The 19,061-nt window shown below is 46.6% G+C and overlaps 2 protein-coding genes across 3 annotated transcripts in view; one reads left to right on the top strand and one right to left on the bottom strand.

The window, feature by feature from the left end:
• LOC310700574 (aquaporin-6-like) overlaps positions 1-19,061 on the bottom strand; it is a 273,203-nt gene that overhangs the window by 123,308 nt on the left and 130,834 nt on the right. The window lies entirely within an intron of this gene.
• Positions 1-19,061, top strand: part of RACGAP1 (Rac GTPase activating protein 1) — a 65,882-nt gene that overhangs the window by 729 nt on the left and 46,092 nt on the right. The window lies entirely within an intron of this gene.

The following is a 19,061-nucleotide window of genomic DNA, read 5'->3' as shown; positions in this document are numbered from 1 at the left end:
CCTGAAAACATTGGCAGCATTAAGATAAACTCAACAGTGTAAATACCGGTAAATTTTGAAAGACGTAGTAATGGAATACTGAACGGTTTAGCCTTTGTAAAATATGCAGGGATATATGATGTGCAAAATGAACCATGGAAAGAGAAGAAGGGAAGTCATTGATATTTTAAGGTTGTTTTAAATGAGTATTTTAAATTGTAAAACAAAAAATTTTATTAAGATGAGAGAGAGAGAGAATGACGATGTTGGTGTTCTTTATGAATGTTGGCTGGTGTACACTTGCGGCAGCTAGGCTGGTCACTGGGAGCGGCCACCAGGACCACATAATGTTGGTCCTGAAAGCCCTACATTGGCTCTCAGTATGTTTCCGAGCACAATTCAAAGTGTTGGTGCTGACCTTTAAAGCCCTAAACGGCCTCGGTCCAGTATACCTGAAGTAGCGTCTCCATCGCCATTGTTCTGCCCAGACACTGAGGTCCAGCTCCGAGGGCCTTCTGGCAGTTCCCTCACTGCAAGAATTGAAGTTACAGAGAACCAGGCAGAGGGCCTTCTCAGTAGTAGCACCCACCCTGCAGATATCAAGAAGATAAGCAACTATATAACTTAAGACATCTGAAGGCATCCCTGTATGGGGAAGCTTTTAAATGTGAAATGCTTTATTATGTTTTTATATACCGGTATGTTGGAAGCCGCCCAGAGTGGCTGGGGCAACCCAGTCAAATGGGTGGGCTACAAATAAATTGTTGTTGTGTGATTGGGAGGTTTCAAATGTGGTTTTAAAAAACTGTAAAGGACCTCTGGACGGTTAAGTCCAGTCAAAGGTGACTATGGGGTGCAGCGCTCATCTCGCTTCTGGCCAAGGGAGCTGGTGTTTGTCTGCAGACAGCTTTTCCAGGTCATGTGGCCAGCATGACTAAACCGCTTCTAGTGCAACGGGACACTGTGACAAGTGCCAGAGCGCATGGAAACACTGTTTACCTTCCTGCTGCATCAGTACCTGTTTATCTACTTGCACTGGCATGCTTTCGAATGGCTAGGCTGGCAGAAGCTGGGACAGAACTGCCGACTTCCTGATTGGCAAACCCAAGAGGCTCAGAGGTTTAGACCGCAGCGCCACCCGCTCCCTTTTTAAATGTGGTAGAGGTGAATGGTTTGTGAATGTGATATGTGAAAGGAAACTGGTGGGTATTCATAAGTAAACAAAATGCATGGAATTTGTCAGGATGAAGTTAGCAGATGAAGTTGCAAGGCTGAAGCCTGGTGGCTGCTATCAGATGGTAGCTATATCCCTCATTGTCTCTGTTTTTTGCCAGGGATGTCTGAAGTCAGTGAGACTTTTTTTTCCTGCAGGAACCAGTGCCAGATTTACATATAAGCTAAACAAGCTATAGCTTAGGGCCCCACTCTCTTGGGGCCCCCAAAAAATTTAAAGGGGAAAAAACTCCAGGATGTACATTTCCAAAATATAAGATAAAAAACAAATAAAATAAAATAGAGCTTAATAATTATTTCACTATTAATATACTTCTTAATTGTATTTCAGTTCAACTTTTACTTTGATAAAATACATATTTTGTTATGTGCAAATGGCTTTAGATACCTATTAGGTCCATAAATTACCATATAGCATATATTCAACACAAAAAACATCGCAATTTTTTGTTGACAAAGGACAGCTGGGCATATAAACCTTCAGCAGTTTAGGGCCTCATCAAACCTAAATCCGGCCCTGGCTGGAACTCAGTTCTGGCACCTCTCAGGTGGGCGCCATTGCCATTCTAATAGAACGATGGAGGTGTTCATCGTGAATTCTGGCACTTCTTTTTCCAGAAAAATAGCACTGGTGAGATTTGCTCGACAGCAACCCTAAAAGCAGTGAAGAGAACTGCAGTGCTTAAGCAAACAGGCTTATCTTTCCAAATAAATGGCTTTCTAAGTACACCAGCTGTAGTGCCCATGCTACCATTTTCTTCAAAGGCAGATAGTGGAAGATCCAGTGAGCTTTATGGTGCCCTATCCTGTGTATCAGTACTGGCTGAGAAATAAAAAACGAATCACTGCTGATTTGCCCCACAATCGTCAGGCTTGGGGAGTCTGTGCTGATGGCTCTCCAGCTGTTGCCGCTGGCTGCAGGCTGCCTGTGATGTCACAAAAGGATGTGGTGGCTGCAGAGAAAAAGGCCCTCCCTTTGTGATGTCACTGAAATCTCCAAATCCTGAAATCTCCAGATCTGGGATGCTCCTGACCCTGATCCTGACTTTCATTAGTCTCAACGTGGGACTGAAACGTCCCTCTTATGAGGCAAGAGGAAGAGGTTGCCTCAGGCAGCAGATACAGGGTGGCATTAAGGTAAGGTTACCAGACGTCCCTGGATTTACAAATCAGTCCCCTGACAAAATCCATCTGTTTAGTAGGAAGTTGAAAAGAGTCCCCGGATTCATTGAAAAAAATCTGGTAACCTTAAGTGGGCAGCAGACTAGGCAATGGGCAGATATGGCCCAGGAGCACATCCCTCTGGGGTTATCTCCTGTGCATGACCACCTGAAATGAACGAGAAAACAGCCCTTCCATTCCTATTTGTTGGTATCGGCAGAGAATGACCCAGGGATTTGCACCCCATGCTAATTCATGGAACGTGTGTGCATGAATTTGTGTGTGTGTGTGTGTGTGCGCGCGCGTGCATGCATGTGCACACCCCATTGTATTCTACAGTCATTCCCACACAATACAAATTAAAGTTACTTGCGTGCACACAATACCTCTAAACCACATTTAGGTAAAGGACCCCTGGATGGTTAAGTCCAGTCAAGGGCAGCTATGGGGTTGCAGTGCTCATCTTGCGTTCAGGCCGAGGGAGCTGATGTTTGTCCACAGACAGCTTTCCGAGTCATGTGGCCAGCATGACTAAACCACTTCTGGCAAAACGGGACACTGTGACGGAAGCCAGAGCGCACAGAAAAGCCGTTTACCTTCCCGCTGCAGCGGCACCTATTTATCTACTTGCACTGGTGTGCTTTCAAATTGCTAGGTTGGCAGGAGCTGGGACCGAGCAACGGGAGCTCACCCCATTGCGGGGATTTGAACCACCAGCCTTCCGATCAGCAAGCCCAAGGGGCTCAGTGGTTTAGACCACAGAGCCACCCGTGTCCTGCAGGAGGCCATAAAGAAGATGACAGGCTTGTATGGGAGTATGTGCTCTGCTTCTACGGAGCCTAATACTTGCCCTTCTCCACCCAAAAAGAAAAAAGGGCTGGCAAAAAAAATTGATTTGGAGGAAGAAGAAGAGGACCCAGTAGTGGTTAGATGATGAATCAGAAGCAGAAAAGGAGCTAAAGGAGTACAGTGGTACCTCGGGTTAAGAACTTAATTCGTTCTGGAGGTCTGTTCTTAACCTGAAACTGTTCTCAACCTGAGGTACCACTTTGGCTAATGGGGCCTCCCGCTGCCGCTGCACGATTTCTGTTCTCATCCTGAAGCAAAGTTCTTAACCCGAGGTACTATTTCTGGGTTAGCAGAGTCTGTAACCTAAAGCATCTGTAACCTGAAGCGTCTGTAACCTGAGGTACCACTGTATAAAGGTAAAGGGACCCCTGACCATTAGGTCCAGTTGTGACCGACTCTGGGGTTGCAGCGCTCATCTCTCTTTATTGGCCGAGGGAGCTGGCGTTCAGCTTCCGAGTCATGTGGCCAGCATGGCTAAGCCGCCATTTACCTTCCTGCGGGAGCGGTACCTATTTATCTACTTGCACTTTGACGTACTTTCGAACTGCTAGGTTGGCAGGAGCAGGGACCGAGCAACGGGAGCTCACTCCATTGCGGGGATTCGAACCGCCGACCTTCTGATTGGCAAATCCTAGGCTCTGTGGTTTAACCCACAGCGCCACCCGCGTCCCACTGTATATGACTATGCCAAGAGTGGACATTGATGGATGTCGTGGTAGAAGGCACATGAGGCTTACTTTCCAATGTTGAAGGTGCTGTTCCAGGACTGTTAGCTATGCAAGGGGAGAGCTACAGTTTCCAGGATTCTTGGTGGAAGGGAAGCTTTAAAAGTGTTTTGAAGATACGATGTCTCCCTAACGTTCATACCACTTGAACGGTCATGGCTTCCCCCAGATAATTCTAGTTTGTTAAGGGTTCTGGGAATTGCAAATCTGCGGAGGCTCTCTCGGCACAAATTTCAATTCCTAGGATTCTTTGTGGGGGTGGGCTGGGGGAGCCATGGCTGTTAAAAGTGGAGTAAGAGTGCTTTGGGTATATGGTGCGGATGCGGCCCAAGTCTTAAGCACCGACACAGCCCATTGCAGCAGCAAGGAAGCAGCTTGCTCCCATTGCTGCATGAAAATAATTATCTGCACAGTCTGAGTCACCGGCAATTTTCTCCGGAGCACCATCACCGCCCTGGGCTTTAGGATTTTCAATATCTTGTATGGAAGAACTGCTCCCCGATGCATTCTCCTGCATCGTGGCAGCTCTTCTTCTTTCGCTGAATGTCTCCCTCTCCCAAACGCAGGCTTTGCCCGACTTACATAAGCTAGATCCTCAGTGGCTGTAAAACTCCAAAATAGCTGGCACAGGGACTGGGAAGGGATGGGGGGCGAGGACTAGGGACTCACTATTAAACAGATTATTTGCCCAATAATAGTTTCGTTTCAAATGCAGATAGATCCGTGGACTGGGTTTGATTTTTAAAGCCACACATTTAAATGGCAAGAAGCCCCACTATTGCTTCGTTGGCCACATTCAGAAATAAAAAGCGCAGAACTGTCTGTCAAAAGGCTTGTTTTGAGATCAATGGGGGGGGGGGCGGACCTCCCATTGTCTTCTTTGCAGAAAGCTTCCCTTCTCTCCCGGCTCAGAATTTCTCCTCTCCACTGTTGATAAATCCTTTTGCTCTTTGAAATGAGACACCAGATTTCACATTTCATGCTCCCCGCCACCCCACCCCACCCGGTTTCCCTCGCAGAGTGCGCACGCCAGCTTAGCGCCACAGGAACGATTCCAGATTCCGAGCTCGGAATAAGGCCGTGAGTTCTTTAAACAGCAAAATTCCCTCCTTGGGCAGGATTGTTTAATGCCAGGCTGGTCAAGACCCTAACAAAACACGCTGCGGGGTACAGTCCTGGCAGAGAGACGATGCCCGCACGATCTCTACTCCAGAAACGCTCCGTGATTCATCCCAAAGGCTTACAGCGCCACCTGATGGAGTACAGTGGAATGAGCGAATACTCGCAAGAAAAAGACTAGGAAAAACTCTATAGCTCATATGGACTGAAAGCAGGATATTTTTTCAAAGCTGACGAGGCTCTTTTGAATCCCTATGTACAGCTTTCTTTTAAAATACAGCATTAAGAAAGAGTTGCAGGCCCTCGGTCTTGTTTCTTCATGATTAAACTCAGGCATGTGTAGCTACTTCCTAAAATTTATGATAACTGAACAGACTGCATGTTCATAGAATCATAGAATTGTAGTCAGGGCCGTCTTAACCATAGGCGCCAGGGGTGTGGGGCACCTGGGTGCTGGGCTTTCAGGGGCGCCAGGCCGTGAGTCTGGGGCCCAAGAGTTGGAGAAATGACTGGCAGAATCCGAGACCAGGGAGAGGAGTCGGTGGAGGAAGATAGGAAGAAATTTAAAAATTATTTGCAAAAATACTGTAAAATCTTTGAATGTTGAGGACATTGAAATGAATCGCAGGGGCTTTAGCAACACAGTAAAATGTAAGATTGGATTAATAACAGATAAATTAATTGGACATGAATTTGCTGAATTAATTTTTTTAAAAAAGGGATACAAGAATGGGAGTCGTGAGGAAGTCAGGAAAATAAGTTAATTGAAGATGAGAAACTAAGAAAGAGGGAATTTTTGGGGGTTTTTTTGTTACTATATGTGTTTTTATCTCTTTTTTCTTTTTCTTTTGATGTGTTTAATGTTTGTATTTTTGTATTGTATTTTTTGTGATTTTGTATTTTCTTCGTCTTTGTATGCTTTTCTATTGTGAAAACTCAATAAAATATTTATTTTTTTTAAAAAAAGAGTTGGAGTCCCAGGAAGAGCCCATCCGTCGGTTGGAGCGCCATGGCGGGCTATTCTGCTCTGTGCCGCGAGTTCAGAGGTGAGCAAGGCAGCGAGGCACTGAGGTAGCCGCCCGGCTCCACCCTCCTGCGCGCCTGGGATTGGCGTAGGGCCGTAGCGCACGCTGCTGACACCACGAGGCGCCCACCTTTGCTCAGTCACTGATGCCTCGGGCTCCTTATGTTACCTGTTTTCTTTTCCTGAGCAGATCTTTTCTTTTCTGGGCGGATCTTTGCACCCTGGCGCCACATATGCTTGCCCCTGATTGTAGTGTTAGAGGGGACCACAAGGGTCATCTAGTCCAACCCCCTGCAATGCGGGAATCTTTTGCCCAACATGGGGCTTGAACCAAAGACCCTGAGGTTAAGAGTCTCATGCTTTACCCACTGAGCTAAAGGTATCTGCTTGAGCTTCCAACTTATTACTTTGCCCCCTAGTTCACCTCCAGCGTGAAGAGGCAACCCATCTATATTTGGCTTCAATGACAGATGGTCCCCCTCTGCTCAGTCCCCACCTTCCCCCTTAAAACAACTTGCCACCACCAGATAAAGGGAAGGATTTCCCCCTACAAAGCTCCTTCTTTATAAATAACCTTCCTGGGACGTCTGGAAACTCCCCAAGACAGTGCAAGCTTTTGGGTGTGAGGGTGCTAAAATAAGAGAAACGACACCAAGTTTTTGAAACAAGTTCTGGAGAGTGGAATTTGACATAGTGCTAAGCAGGGTATGAATGAATGGAATGAGGGTCCACTCTTATAGTGAGACGTTCCCCTCCCCTGTGCCCCTAAACCTGTTTGGGGGCTCCACCCACCATCCAGAGCAGATTTAAGGGTGATGTATGATTGAAGGGACACGGGTAGTGCTGTGGTCTAAACCACTGAGCCTCTTGGGCTTGCCAATCGGAAGATCGGCAGTTCGAATCCCTGCGACGGGGTGAGCTCCCGTTGCTCGGTCCCTGTTCCTGCCAACCTAGCAGTTTGAAAGCACGTCAAAGTGCAAGTAGATAAATAGGTACCGCTCCAGCGGGAAGGTAAACGGCGTTGCCGTGCGTTGCTCTGGTTCGCCAGAAGTGGCTTAGTCATGCTGGCCACATGACCCAGAAGCTGTATGCCGGCTCCCTCTGCCAATAAAGCGAGATGAGCACCGCAACCCCAGAGTCGGCCACGACTGGACCTAACGGTCAGGGGTCCCTTTACCTTTACCTATGATTGAAGGGACATGAGTGGCACTGTCGGTTAAACCACTGAGCCTCTTGGGCTTGTCAATCGGAAGGTCGGCAGTTTGAATCCCCGCAACGTGGTGAGCTCCCATTGCTCGGTCTCAGCTCCTGCCAACCTAGCAGTTCAAAAGCACACCAAAAAAATTGCAAGTAGGTAAATAGGTACCACCCCGGTGGGAAGGTAAATGGCGTTTCCGTGCGCTGCTCTGGTTTCGCCAGAAGCAGCTTAGTCATGCTGGCCACATGACCCGGAAAAACTGTCTGCAGACAAACACCGGCTCCCTCGGCCTGCAAAGCGAGATGAGCGCTGCAACCCCAGAGTCATCTGCAACTGGACTTAACTTAATTGTCAGGGGTACCTTTACCTTTACCTTTACCTTATGACTGAAGAGGGTATGTCTGGATCTCAGATTTCTGCCTGACACCACACCTTTTCTATGACATACCTGCAATGTCTTGATGCTGCTATGCGAAATGTATTGTGGGAAGTCATGGGAACTTTTAAAAATACACAAAAGCTTTGTTCTGAGCTTCTTCTTTGTTTTTCTTGGAGGTTGTTGCAACAAGGATAAATGATCAGGCTTCTTAGCTGCTGTTTCGCTTCAGTTTTCTTGGCTGCAGTCTCCTGCTTGCACCTAACTTATTCTTGAACCCGAAGGGCTAGAGTCGCTGGCGAATTTGGGAAACGCTTTAAGTAGTGTACCCCAAGATTTTGTCCTTAACAGGGGAGACATGAGGGGAGGAGATAGGAGAAAGTCCGGTAGCGCGAGCAGACTGCGTTCCATGTGTGCAACAACTTAGTTGACTCTCACTTTCAGTTTACTAAAAAGAGAAAGAATGGAGTTTGAGAGCAAAAAAACCCAACGCCCTTTATGTTCCATGTGGAACAAAACTGAGAAAACAAAATAAATTAAAATGCATCCACTCTTCCTGGACTACCTCTTGATATAAATTCTCTTTGTCATTAATACAATTCTACCGTCAGGTTACAGGTTCAAGGCTGTTTGGAGCATTTAATTTTCACATCCTGAGAGGAGGGATTTGCCCTATGGCACATACCTATGAAATCTTAAATATTTGAGCCTCAGGTTACAGCTAGTTAAACCTATAATCTCCAGTGAACAAACTGGTCAAAATATGTATCCCAAATAATACAAGCAGTCCATTTAAACAAAGGCTGGAAAGATATGTACAGTCGTACCTTGGTTTTCGAACAGCTTAGTTCTCGAATGTTTTGGCTCCCGAACGCCGCAAACCCGGAAGTGAGTGTTCTGGTTTGAGAAACATTATTTGGAACCCAAATGTCCGACGGGGCTTCCACAGCTTCCATTTAAGTACAGGAAGCTCCTGCAGCCAATCAGAAGCCGCGCCTTGGTTTTTAAACGTTTTCGAAAGTCGAACGGACTTCTGGAACTGATTCCGTTCAAGAACCAAGATGTGACTGTATTACCATAAAATACACGAGCCATCCAGGACAGTCCAGTCAAATTCCTTCACAAAGTTCCTTTCCAAAACTTTACTCTTCCTTCTTCTTCCCAGCACATCTTGCCCAAGGCTCTCTTTTCCTGTCATCTCACACCCAGGTACACTGGCAACCTTCCAAACTCCCCCCCCCCCAAAAAAAATCTCTGTTCACACCTCAAGGCAAGGGGGGAGGCCAGTTCTCTTGCACTGCCAATGGCTCTCAATGGCCCTGTATTATTTCTTCATGGCCCTAGCCTGGCCAGGTCCTTTTGCATAATTGTTGTTGTTGTTTAGTCGTTTAGTCGTGTCCGACTCTTTGTGACCCCCTGGACCAGAGCACGCCAGGCACTCCTGTCTTCCACTGCCTCCCGCAGTTTGGTCAAACTCATGCTAGTAGCTTCAAGAACAGTATCCAGCCATCTCGTCCTCTGTCGTCCCCTTCTCCTTGTGCCCTCAATCTTTTCCAACATCAGGGTCTTTTCCAGGGAGTCTTCTCTTCTCATGAGGTGGCCAAAGTATTGGAGCCTCAGCTTCAGGATCTGTCCTTCCAGTCAGCACTCAGGGCTGATTTCCTTCAGAATGGAGAGGTTTGATCTTCTTGCAGTCCATGGGACTCTCAAGAGTCTCCTCCAGCACCAGAATTCAAAAGCATCAATTCTTCGGCGATCAGCCTTCTTTATGGTCCAGCTCTCACTTCCATACATCACTACTGGGAAAACCATAGCTTTTACTATACGGACCTTTGTTGGCAAAGTAATGTCTCTGCTTTTTAAGATGCTGTCTAGATTTGCCATTGCTTTTCTCCCAAGAAGCAGGCGTACTGTTTATTAATTTCTAGGGTTTATGAAGGTTCCCCCTAAATCTATAACACCGTGGTTTTAAAGAAAGGGGGATATTGTAACAACTGGTGTCAGGATGACGCCAGGCTTGTTTGCTTACATGCTGGCCTCCCTCCTCCTCATCTGCTCTATGGCAGTCCTTTGAGTCTCCTCTCAGGCTACAGGTTACAGATCAAGCCCCAAGGTCCAGCTCTACGTGTGCCACCGGCCATTGTATTCCTGCAACTCACTCTGCCTTTAGTGTTCAGGCCTTCCTGGGTAAAAGGGAGAGCTTTTGGAGGGGGAAAGGCCGTAGCTCAGGGGCAAAGCATGTGCTCTGCATGCAGAATGTCCCAGGTTCTGTCCCCAGCAACTTCCAGTGGGGTTGGGGGAGAACCCTGTCAATAATAATAATAATAATAATAATAATAATAATAATAATTTTTATTTATACCCCGCCCTCCCCAGCCAAGGCCAGGTTCAGGGCAGCTAACAAGCAATAATAAAAACAAGTTGAATGAATACAACTTAAAAACAAGATTAAAATACAACATTAAAATATTGAAACATTAAAATGCAGCCTCATCACAGGAGGAGAAAGGAAAAAGAAAGAGGGGGAGGGAATCAAATTGGCTCCAAGCCAAAGGTCAGGCGGAACAACTCTGTCTTACAGGCCCTGCGGAAAGAAATCAGCTCCTGCAGGGTCCTGGTCTCATGAGACAGAGCGTTCCACCAGGCTGGAGCCAGAGTTGAAAAGGCCCTGCCTCTGGTTGAGGCTAATCTAACTTCCTTAGGGCCCGGGACCACTAGGGTGTTGCTATTTATGGACCTTAAGGTCCTCCGTGGGGCATACTGGGAGAGGCGGTCCCGTAGGTACAAGGGTCCTAAGCCATGAAGAAAGGTCAAAATCAGCACTGAGCAAGACAGGCCGACGGGTCTGACTCATTGCTTCCTTGAATGCTTATGAAGCAAGGCGCTGGAGACCATTCAAAATGGCAGGGGTAGATACTTCCTCGACACCCTCCGCGAATGGGCACAGAAGCAGCCGTGGGTGTTGGATGAAGCCAGCAATTGGCCTTTAATGGGGCTGCGGAGACGCAGTCAAACATTTTACGGCTTGCAAAATACGAGCAAGGCACTCCCTCTGGTAATCGCCGGAATCATCAAATTAGCATAAATTCTATTAACAGTTTCCCAGACGAGACTTTCGGAGGCCTGGTCCCCTTGACGCAAACAAAAGGGAAGATAATTGCTTTACAATAAAAGGAATGGCAAAAGGGCCAGTGATCTGAACTTGCTGTTTAATTCTTTCCTTCTTTGAAATCACATTGTGCATGAAAGGACCTTCTGATTCCCTCTGTTCTTGTCGTGTGAAATCAATTGCGCTGCCGCCGGCCATTAGACGGCAGACCCCCGTTTTTATTTTATTTTAACAAAGCCTTTGTGGAGCAGTGGGAGGAAATGTGTGTTGAGGGAACCAGAGTAATAGGAACAGAAACAGCCCAGAGAGAACCCTTGATCCCTGCTTACCGCGCTAGAGGACAGGAAGATGTTCTGGGAGGATATATTTTGCAGGATTTCTCCCTTTCCTAGCATGAATCCTAAAAGACCTAGGTTAAACCGTCATTAGCAAATGAATGCCTATTTCCATCCCTGCATGGTTGCAGAGATACGGTTAAAGACCGACTCGCAACATTTTCTGTGGCTCTCAGTGCTGAACAAATTCCCTGTTCTTTTTCGAAGCTGTGAGCAGCTCATAATTCATTGCTATCTTTCTGTGAAGTGACCTTTGATCACTATCGAAAGCTGTTGGTGCCATTTGACAAATGTCTTTTTCTCTCTCCTTTTGTTCCTTTTTATTTTTTTACCTTGTACCCTAACTCTGGTACTCTATGTGGACCAAGAGGCCTTCTTTTAAGTCAAGGTCACGAACTTTTGCATCCCTCAAATTCTTCCTGAGAGCAGTGGAGGAGAGAGAGGCAGGGATGAAGAAGGACCACTTGTTACAAAGCTGGGGCAAAGACATCATCTCCTGGGGATGCTACCTGCCAGTCTCTCCTTGCCACAGAGTTGGTGTTGTTTAGTCATTTAGTCGTGTCCAACTATTCGTGACCCCATGGACCAGAGCACGCCAGGCACTCCTGTCTTCCACTCCTGTTTGGTCAAACTCATGCTAGTAGCTTCGCAAACACTATCCAACCATCTCGTCTTCTGTCATCCCCTTCTCCTTGTGCCCTCCATCTTTCCCAACATCAGGGTCTTTTCCAGTGAGTCTTCTCTTCTCATGAGGTGGCCAAAGTATTGGAGCCTCAGCTTCACGATCTGTCCTTCCAGTGAATACACAGGGCTGATTTCCTTAAGAATGGAGAGGTTTGATCTTCTTGCAGTCCATGGGACTCTCAAGAGTCTCCTCCAGCACCATAATTCAAAAGCATCAATTCTTCGGCAATCAGCCTTCTTTATGGTCCAGCTCTCACTTCCGTACATCACTACTGGGAAAACCATAGCTTTAACTATACGGACCTTTGTTGGCAAGGTGATGTCTCTGCTTTTTAAGATGCTGTCTAGGTTTGTCATTGCTTTTCTCCCAAGAAGCAGGCGTCTTTTAATTTCGTGGCTGCTGTCACCATCTGCAGTGATCATGGAGCCCAAGAAAGTAAAATCTGTCATTGCCTCCATTTCTTCCCCTTCTATTTGCCAGGAGGTGATGGGACCAGTGGCCATGATCTTCGGTTTTTTTGATGTTGAGCTTCAAACCATATTTTGTGCTCTCATCTTTCACCCTCATTAAAAGGTTCTTTAATTCCTCCTCACTTTCTGCCACCAAGGTTGTGTCATCTGCATATCTGAGGTTGTTGATATTTCTTCCGGCAATCTTAATTCCGGCTAGGGATTCATCCAGCCCAGCCTTTTGCATTATGAATTCTGCATATAAGCTAAATAAGCAGGGAGGCAATATACAGCCTTGTCGTAGACTCACCCAGATCAGCTAAGCAGAGGAAGAGACAGATTACCTTAGCATGGTTAAGAATGCTAAAGGTTAAAATAATAGAATAAGTGTGAATGCACATGAAAGCTCATACCAATAACAAACTTAGTTGGTCTCTAAGGTGCTACTGGAAGGTTTTTTTTATTTTGTTTAGAATAATAGAGGGTCATCAAGTCCAGTTCCCTGCAATCCAGGAATCCCAACACAAAGTCTCCCATCCAACCATATTGGACCCTGCTTAGCTTTGCAAATGTGCTAGCAGTTTTATTGCTGCACCACTCGGAGGGACTCTTTTTTATTTTGAACAATTCCAGAGGGATTGATCCGTAATGTCACAAAATTGTGAGCAATCCACTGGGGGAGGAGGGAATGGACCAAAATGTGTATATTGGTCAAAAGTCCATCTTTCATGATTATGGGAGCATGTCACAAAGAGCACCTTCACTTCGGAAATTACCTCCATACCACTGCTTGATAGTGCAAAGGGATCACTTCAAATGCTTTAACATCTCCGTCTTGCATCTTCAGCCTCCCCTCATACATCTGCCAGCCTGCTTCTATTTTCCCCTGGTTTCCTTCGCATTGCTGCTACCTATGCACAACAGCAATTTGGAAGCAGAATCATTTCAGAACCGCGCTGGTAAAATGCTCTGCTTAGGCAGCTGCCTGGATATTGTTCTGGAATGTTATTATGGTAATAACTCAAAGTGCTTCTCGGGTGGGGGGAGGGGAGTGAAAAATACCTAAAATGATTGGCATTCATACCTGAAATGAAAATTTCCTTTGAAAGGGAAGGTTCCTGGAGAACCATATTGTATGGGCTGGCCGGCCGTCTTTGTCCCAGGCACCCTTCCCATTTGGGAAATGATCAGTAAGGTAAAGGTAAAGGGACCCCTGACCATTAGGTCCAGTCATGTCTGACTCAGGGGTTGCAGCGCTCATCTCGCTTTATTGGCCGAGGGAGCCGGCGTACAGCTTCCGGGTCATGTGGCCAGCATGACTAAGCCACTTCTGGCGAACCAGAGCAGCGCACGGAAACACCGTTTACCTTCCCGTCAGAGTGGTACCTATTTATCTACTTGCACTTTGATGTGCTTTCAAACTGCTAGGTTGGCAGGAGCTGGGACCGAGCTCACCCCATCGCGGGGATTTGAACCGGCAACCTTCTGATTGGCAAGTCCTAGGCTTAGCCCACAGCGCCACCCGCGTCCCTATGTAGGAATAGAATAGCACATGATCATTGCTTGATCAGGACTAGCTCACTGGCGTGAGCGTCATCAGGCAAAAATGCTATATGGGTTTTAAAAAATTAATCTGGGAAGGCTTCTAGGCATTCCGCCTAACCCATTAAAAATAGTACAACACTAAATGGTAGGAAAATACAGGGGGAAACTGCCATTTTGATGGGCAAATCCAGCACTTCCCAGCATGGCACAACTAACTATCAAACTCTGAGGCTGAAGAGATGACCTTGTGATTTAAGATTCATGTGCTTTATTTTCCGTAAAGCAAAATTGCATTGGAGTCCAGTGGACATTTCTTCCTCCTCTTTGTCTACTTCTGCTAAACGCCTCTAATCAAAATTAAATTAACTGGTTCCAAGAGCTGCTGGATCACACAAGAATCCTTTGTTGCGTCTGTACTTTCTCCATCCTGTGACTATGCCATTCAAAAGCCCTTTGCTGTGATCAACAATTGACAAAATACGGTTCTATTTTCTGAGCTAGGGCACTTGAGGGGGGTCAGCTATGAAGAGGCGGAATCTTTGAGAGACAAAGAAAGCTTTATAAAATGGGGAGAAATGTAAGTAGGAGATATGCAACCAATCCATTTGTAAGGACCTTGAGCCAAATAACTGCACATGTTCTCTATTCTCATGGACAGCATCCACTTCTCAAAATGATGCAAAATTTCTCAGCAAGATAGTACTGAAGGTGAAACCAGGAAACTATTAGGATGCTTCCAGACATGAAGAATTAGCAACAGCCACTCACTGTTGTTTTTGAATTCTGGTGCTGGAGGAGACTCTTGAGAGTCCCATGGACTGCAAGAAGATCAAACCTCTCCATTCTGAAGGAAATCAGCCCTGAGTGCTCACTAGAAGGACAGATCCTGAAGCTGAGGCTCCAATACTTTGGCCACCTCATGAGAAGAGAAGACTCCCTGGAAAAGACCCTGATGTTGGGAAAGATGGAGGGCACAAGGAGAAGGGGACAACAGAAGACGAGATGGTTGGACAGTGTTTTCGAAGCTACCAGCATGAGTTTGGCCAAACTGCGGGAGGCAGTGGAAGACAGGAGTGCCTGGCGTGCTCTGGTCCAGGGGGTCACCAAGAGTCGGACACGACTTAATGACTAAACAACAACAACTCAATGTTGTAAGCTGGAAGGAGAAAAGCAACTCTGCTTGCAAACTTCTGAAATTCAAATGCCATTCTGCAGCCAAGGAGATGGTCCCCTTTTCTTCAGTCCCATATACCGTTGGAGGCAATTTTCATTGGGACCATGGTATGCAAGGATAGCGTTAAATATATTCTCCCCCCCCCCACCGCCGCCATTGAAATCCTGATCATGAGCTTCCCCCCTCCCCACAGCAATGTGGGAAAGAGAGAAATTGATTTAAGGCAATGTTATTTGGAAATTATCACGTTAATTCCTAGAGTGGAGTGAAGGACCATAGAGAAGGAGATGGTGCAAACCCGACAGAACAGTTGCACAATGAGTCATCCACACCCAGTGGCTTAGCATGGGTTGGCAGCGCCCGGGACCATGCAGAGGGGTGCGGTGGGAGAGAGGAGCACGGACAGAATACGCATGCGCATTTGAAACAGCATCTGTGCCACCCAGGAGATTGAAGCCTCAGAGATAAGAAAAGAAGAGCCGTTCTGTTGTCTGGAGAGGTCGCTTCCTGGTTTGCATGGAGAAGCCGTTTTCAGCGGAGCCCAGTGACAGAAACGCACAGCTGTATTAAGGCAGCACCAGGTTTTGAAATTTTGCGTCCCTAACAATTTTGCGCCCGTGTGCCCACCCCCCTGCTATGCCACTGTCCACTGTGTCAAAAAAGTTAGATTTTCTGAGCTCTGAGAAATGGAAAACAAAAAGCAAACAGGCAGAAGCTGAATAGGGAAAACCTAGGAAGAAGATATTTTAATCATGACATTATGCAGGTGCCTTGAAGGAGTGAGCAAACCAGTGTGTGGCTGTTCCTCTGTAAATGCTCTGAGTAGAAGCAGCCCTGAGCCAGTTGGATGCTGACAAAGTAACTATATGAAATCCCTTTTGCACATATTTTGCCCCTTTAGCCAGTCTTTTCCCCTACTCACTTAACATGGAGCGTCCAGACAGTGTCACCAGCCCATTGCATTCCAGTGTTTGGTATTAACACCCTCTGTGACTTTTCAAACCTAATTGGTGATGGTTTTTTCCCTGAATAAAATGCAACTGCAGCACCGATATGAACAGGGAAAGTGCTATTGAGGATTTTACGGGCTGCCGATCATTAAAGACTTTCTGTTTACAGGGACAATCCATGTTATTGCTCGATAAGCACGGGAGGGGGGGGGGACTTGTAAGAAATTAATTGACCCTTGAATAGACTCTCTTAGTTGCTCCAATTTCAGTTCCTGTTTCACAGGACGAGGCTTTATTTACTGGTTTTACTTTCATTTTTTTTAAAATAAAAGTAAAATTGCACTATTTTACTATAAAAACGAAAAAAGTGAGGAAATCAGTATTTAAAAGCCCCTTCACAATAGGAAGCGATACTGATATTCAGGCCTGTTCAGGGGACAACCAATAGGCTATTAATCACAAATCACCCATCCACATTTCTCAAGAAGCAATAAAGCTGAGTGGACCTGCAAGTAGGAAATTCTCAGCTATCATTGCTGAGAGCCTTCACTGAACAGGATTTACATGTGAATAAATATTATAAGAGGATCGTGATAACGGGAAAAGGCATTGATGGATAGTGCTGTATAAGTGATTGTCTAAAATCTCTATTTTCATTCTGTTTCCCGCTGGTTGAAGAAAAGCAAGGTCTCTGTCGTGGTAAAGAAACAATTGTGTTGGGGCAACTAAATCCTATGCTCTCTTACCTGTGAGTAGGCCCCATTGACCACAGTGGAAATTGCACATAAATCCGCTCCAATTTCCAGTGGGAAGGAGTTGCGGTGGACCGCGTGGCCACCCACTCCCCACCGGGGGACCTGGCCACGTCAGAGCCCAGCCTGCCAATCAGCTGGCCGGTGGACGTGGCCGGGGCCGTTTAAACTGAGGAGTGAGCCAGAGGACTTCCTCTTTGGCTCGCTTCCTCAATCACCCACCCTCCCTCCCTATTTTGCAGGTTAGGCAATGACCTTGCTATGGACCTCGGTTGGTCGCCTTGGTTGTCCAAGGGGCCTGGTAGGAATTTTTCCACTTGGCAAATTGGCACTGGCTACTTGGTTTTCGCGTACCTCGTAGCAATCGTCACAACTTTGCTAGGGTTGCAGTTAGGCATTGTTTGACCTTGTGTGGGGGAGGGGAGGTGTGGCCATCACCTGCCCCTCCATGCTTAAGGGTATTCCGTTAAAGGAATCCGGAGGTGTTGATCTAGTCTGAAGCCCGGGTTGGGGGGCAGGGCCTTGACACGACCCCAATGGGAACACCAGGGGGAGCTTGAGTTGGTTCGCATCGACAGGGATCCCCTACCGGTGGCTTACTGTAGTGGATTGGAGTTACTCGTGCGTAAACTGTCCCCGTTTGGGAGCTCAAGTGCCTGGGTTAAATTGTCTTAACTGGACAGCCCATCTCAGCGTGGCTGCCTCAGTCGCTAGCAGAATCTGTCTGTGGGCGTTTCTTAAACCTTTTCCAACATAAAAGCTGTTTGACACCCAGTCTTCTCCGCCTCTCATTGCGCGGAAGCCTTCTGCGCAGGGAGGGCGTGGGTAGTGGAGGACCAGTGCTCTCCTCACTGACGTCCAGGGAAGAATCCCGGAGCCCTTCCCCTTCCCTCTCCATTGGCTCTCCTGGATCCTTGGTGTTACTCTGATTTCCTTCCCCCTCCACCAAGCTGCGCCTCCCCCTGGTACTAGTACCTTCTCCTGCAGAGTCGGAGAGCCTCTCCTTCTCCTTCTGCCCTGATGTCAGTTTCCTGACACTTACCCTTACCGGACTTCCTGCACAATGGGCAGGAGTCAGATATATTCAGGTCCAATCAATGCCTAAGCCAATACCGCTCACATTCTGTAATGTCAATAAAGTTGTAGCCAAAATTTGCTCAATAACATAAACCTAAGATCCGTGTCCTGGTGTGAGTTATTTCCAACGAGGGGGTGGCCGCGGGGTCTCGACACGCAAACGACTTGACTTAGTCATTCAAGCGTTGCTCTCCCCTTTATGGTTGGCAATGTCTATCCTTCAATTTGTGCTCCAGACTTAAGAGATTAAAACACATCCTCATTTTACGGTTATGTGAGTATTTCTTGGAATGTGTTTGTTTTATTAGCATTGTACTCACTGAGACTGTTCCACGTCTCTGACGGGAACCCCTAAACAGAGGAGGGAGCCCTAGATTTGGGATTCAATAATGGATTGGATGGGGCATTTATTCAAAATTGCGCCCCAGCCAAATCAGGGCAGGGAAAAAGGAAACCCCAGGAGGATCTTTCTTCTGAAGTGCATCTCTTTAATAAATGGTTTCATTTACATTCTAAAGGGTTCCCAGGGAGCCGTTTTATTGAGTGGATAAAATAACAGTATATAGTGATGGAAAATAATGCATCAGATTATCCAGCTGTTTCCTCATTTTCCTTCTCTCTCCCCCCCCACCCTCTTTCGAAAAGCCCCCCAAGCTTTGAGCTTCTGTGCCTCAGTTGTTGACTTAGTCTGTGTCCCTTTCTAATTAGTTTTCTCCCAATAAAGTTGCTTTTAAGACAAAGACGTAGAATGTGTCTATAAAGAAAAACCCATAAACTAATCAAGCTGTTTCCTTTACAAACTACAAAGAGGTATTTGCATATTTATTTCTGGTTTAAAGTGTTGGCAAGGAGCGCCAGTACCGCAGAGGAGGGAAATCATAAACGTTACCTAAATATCCACCCCCGCAATGCCTGTAAAAGCGTGGAGTTTTGGACTAACCAACAGATTGGCTGACTGACCTTTCGCAAGTGGCTTTATCCATATCTCTCTCCCTGTCGCTCTGACAGCTCCCATGTGCAACATGGTGCTAATCCACTCCGTCCTAATCTAAATGTCTGCCAGTCTGTCTATTCTAATCCTTTTTAACCTGGATTAATCAATCAGTTTTGCTGGGGCTATTTGTTCCACGTGGCATTTTCCTCGTTCTGTCCAAGTAATGATTAGGGACGCTTAGGTTCTTTGCACATGTTTCGGACAGTCCTCTAAAGCCAAAGAATATAAAGGCGTGCTCTTTAGCAGCAGTACAGTGGTACCTCGGGTTACATACGCTTCAGGTTACATATGCTTCAGGTTACAGACTCCGCTAACCCAGAAATAGTG

The sequence above is a fragment of the Podarcis liolepis genome (assembly GCF_965112155.1).
Source record: "Podarcis liolepis genome assembly, chromosome: 2".
NCBI classification, from domain to species: Eukaryota; Metazoa; Chordata; class Lepidosauria; order Squamata; family Lacertidae; genus Podarcis; species Podarcis liolepis.
This window is presented reverse-complemented; position numbering and strand designations above follow the sequence as displayed.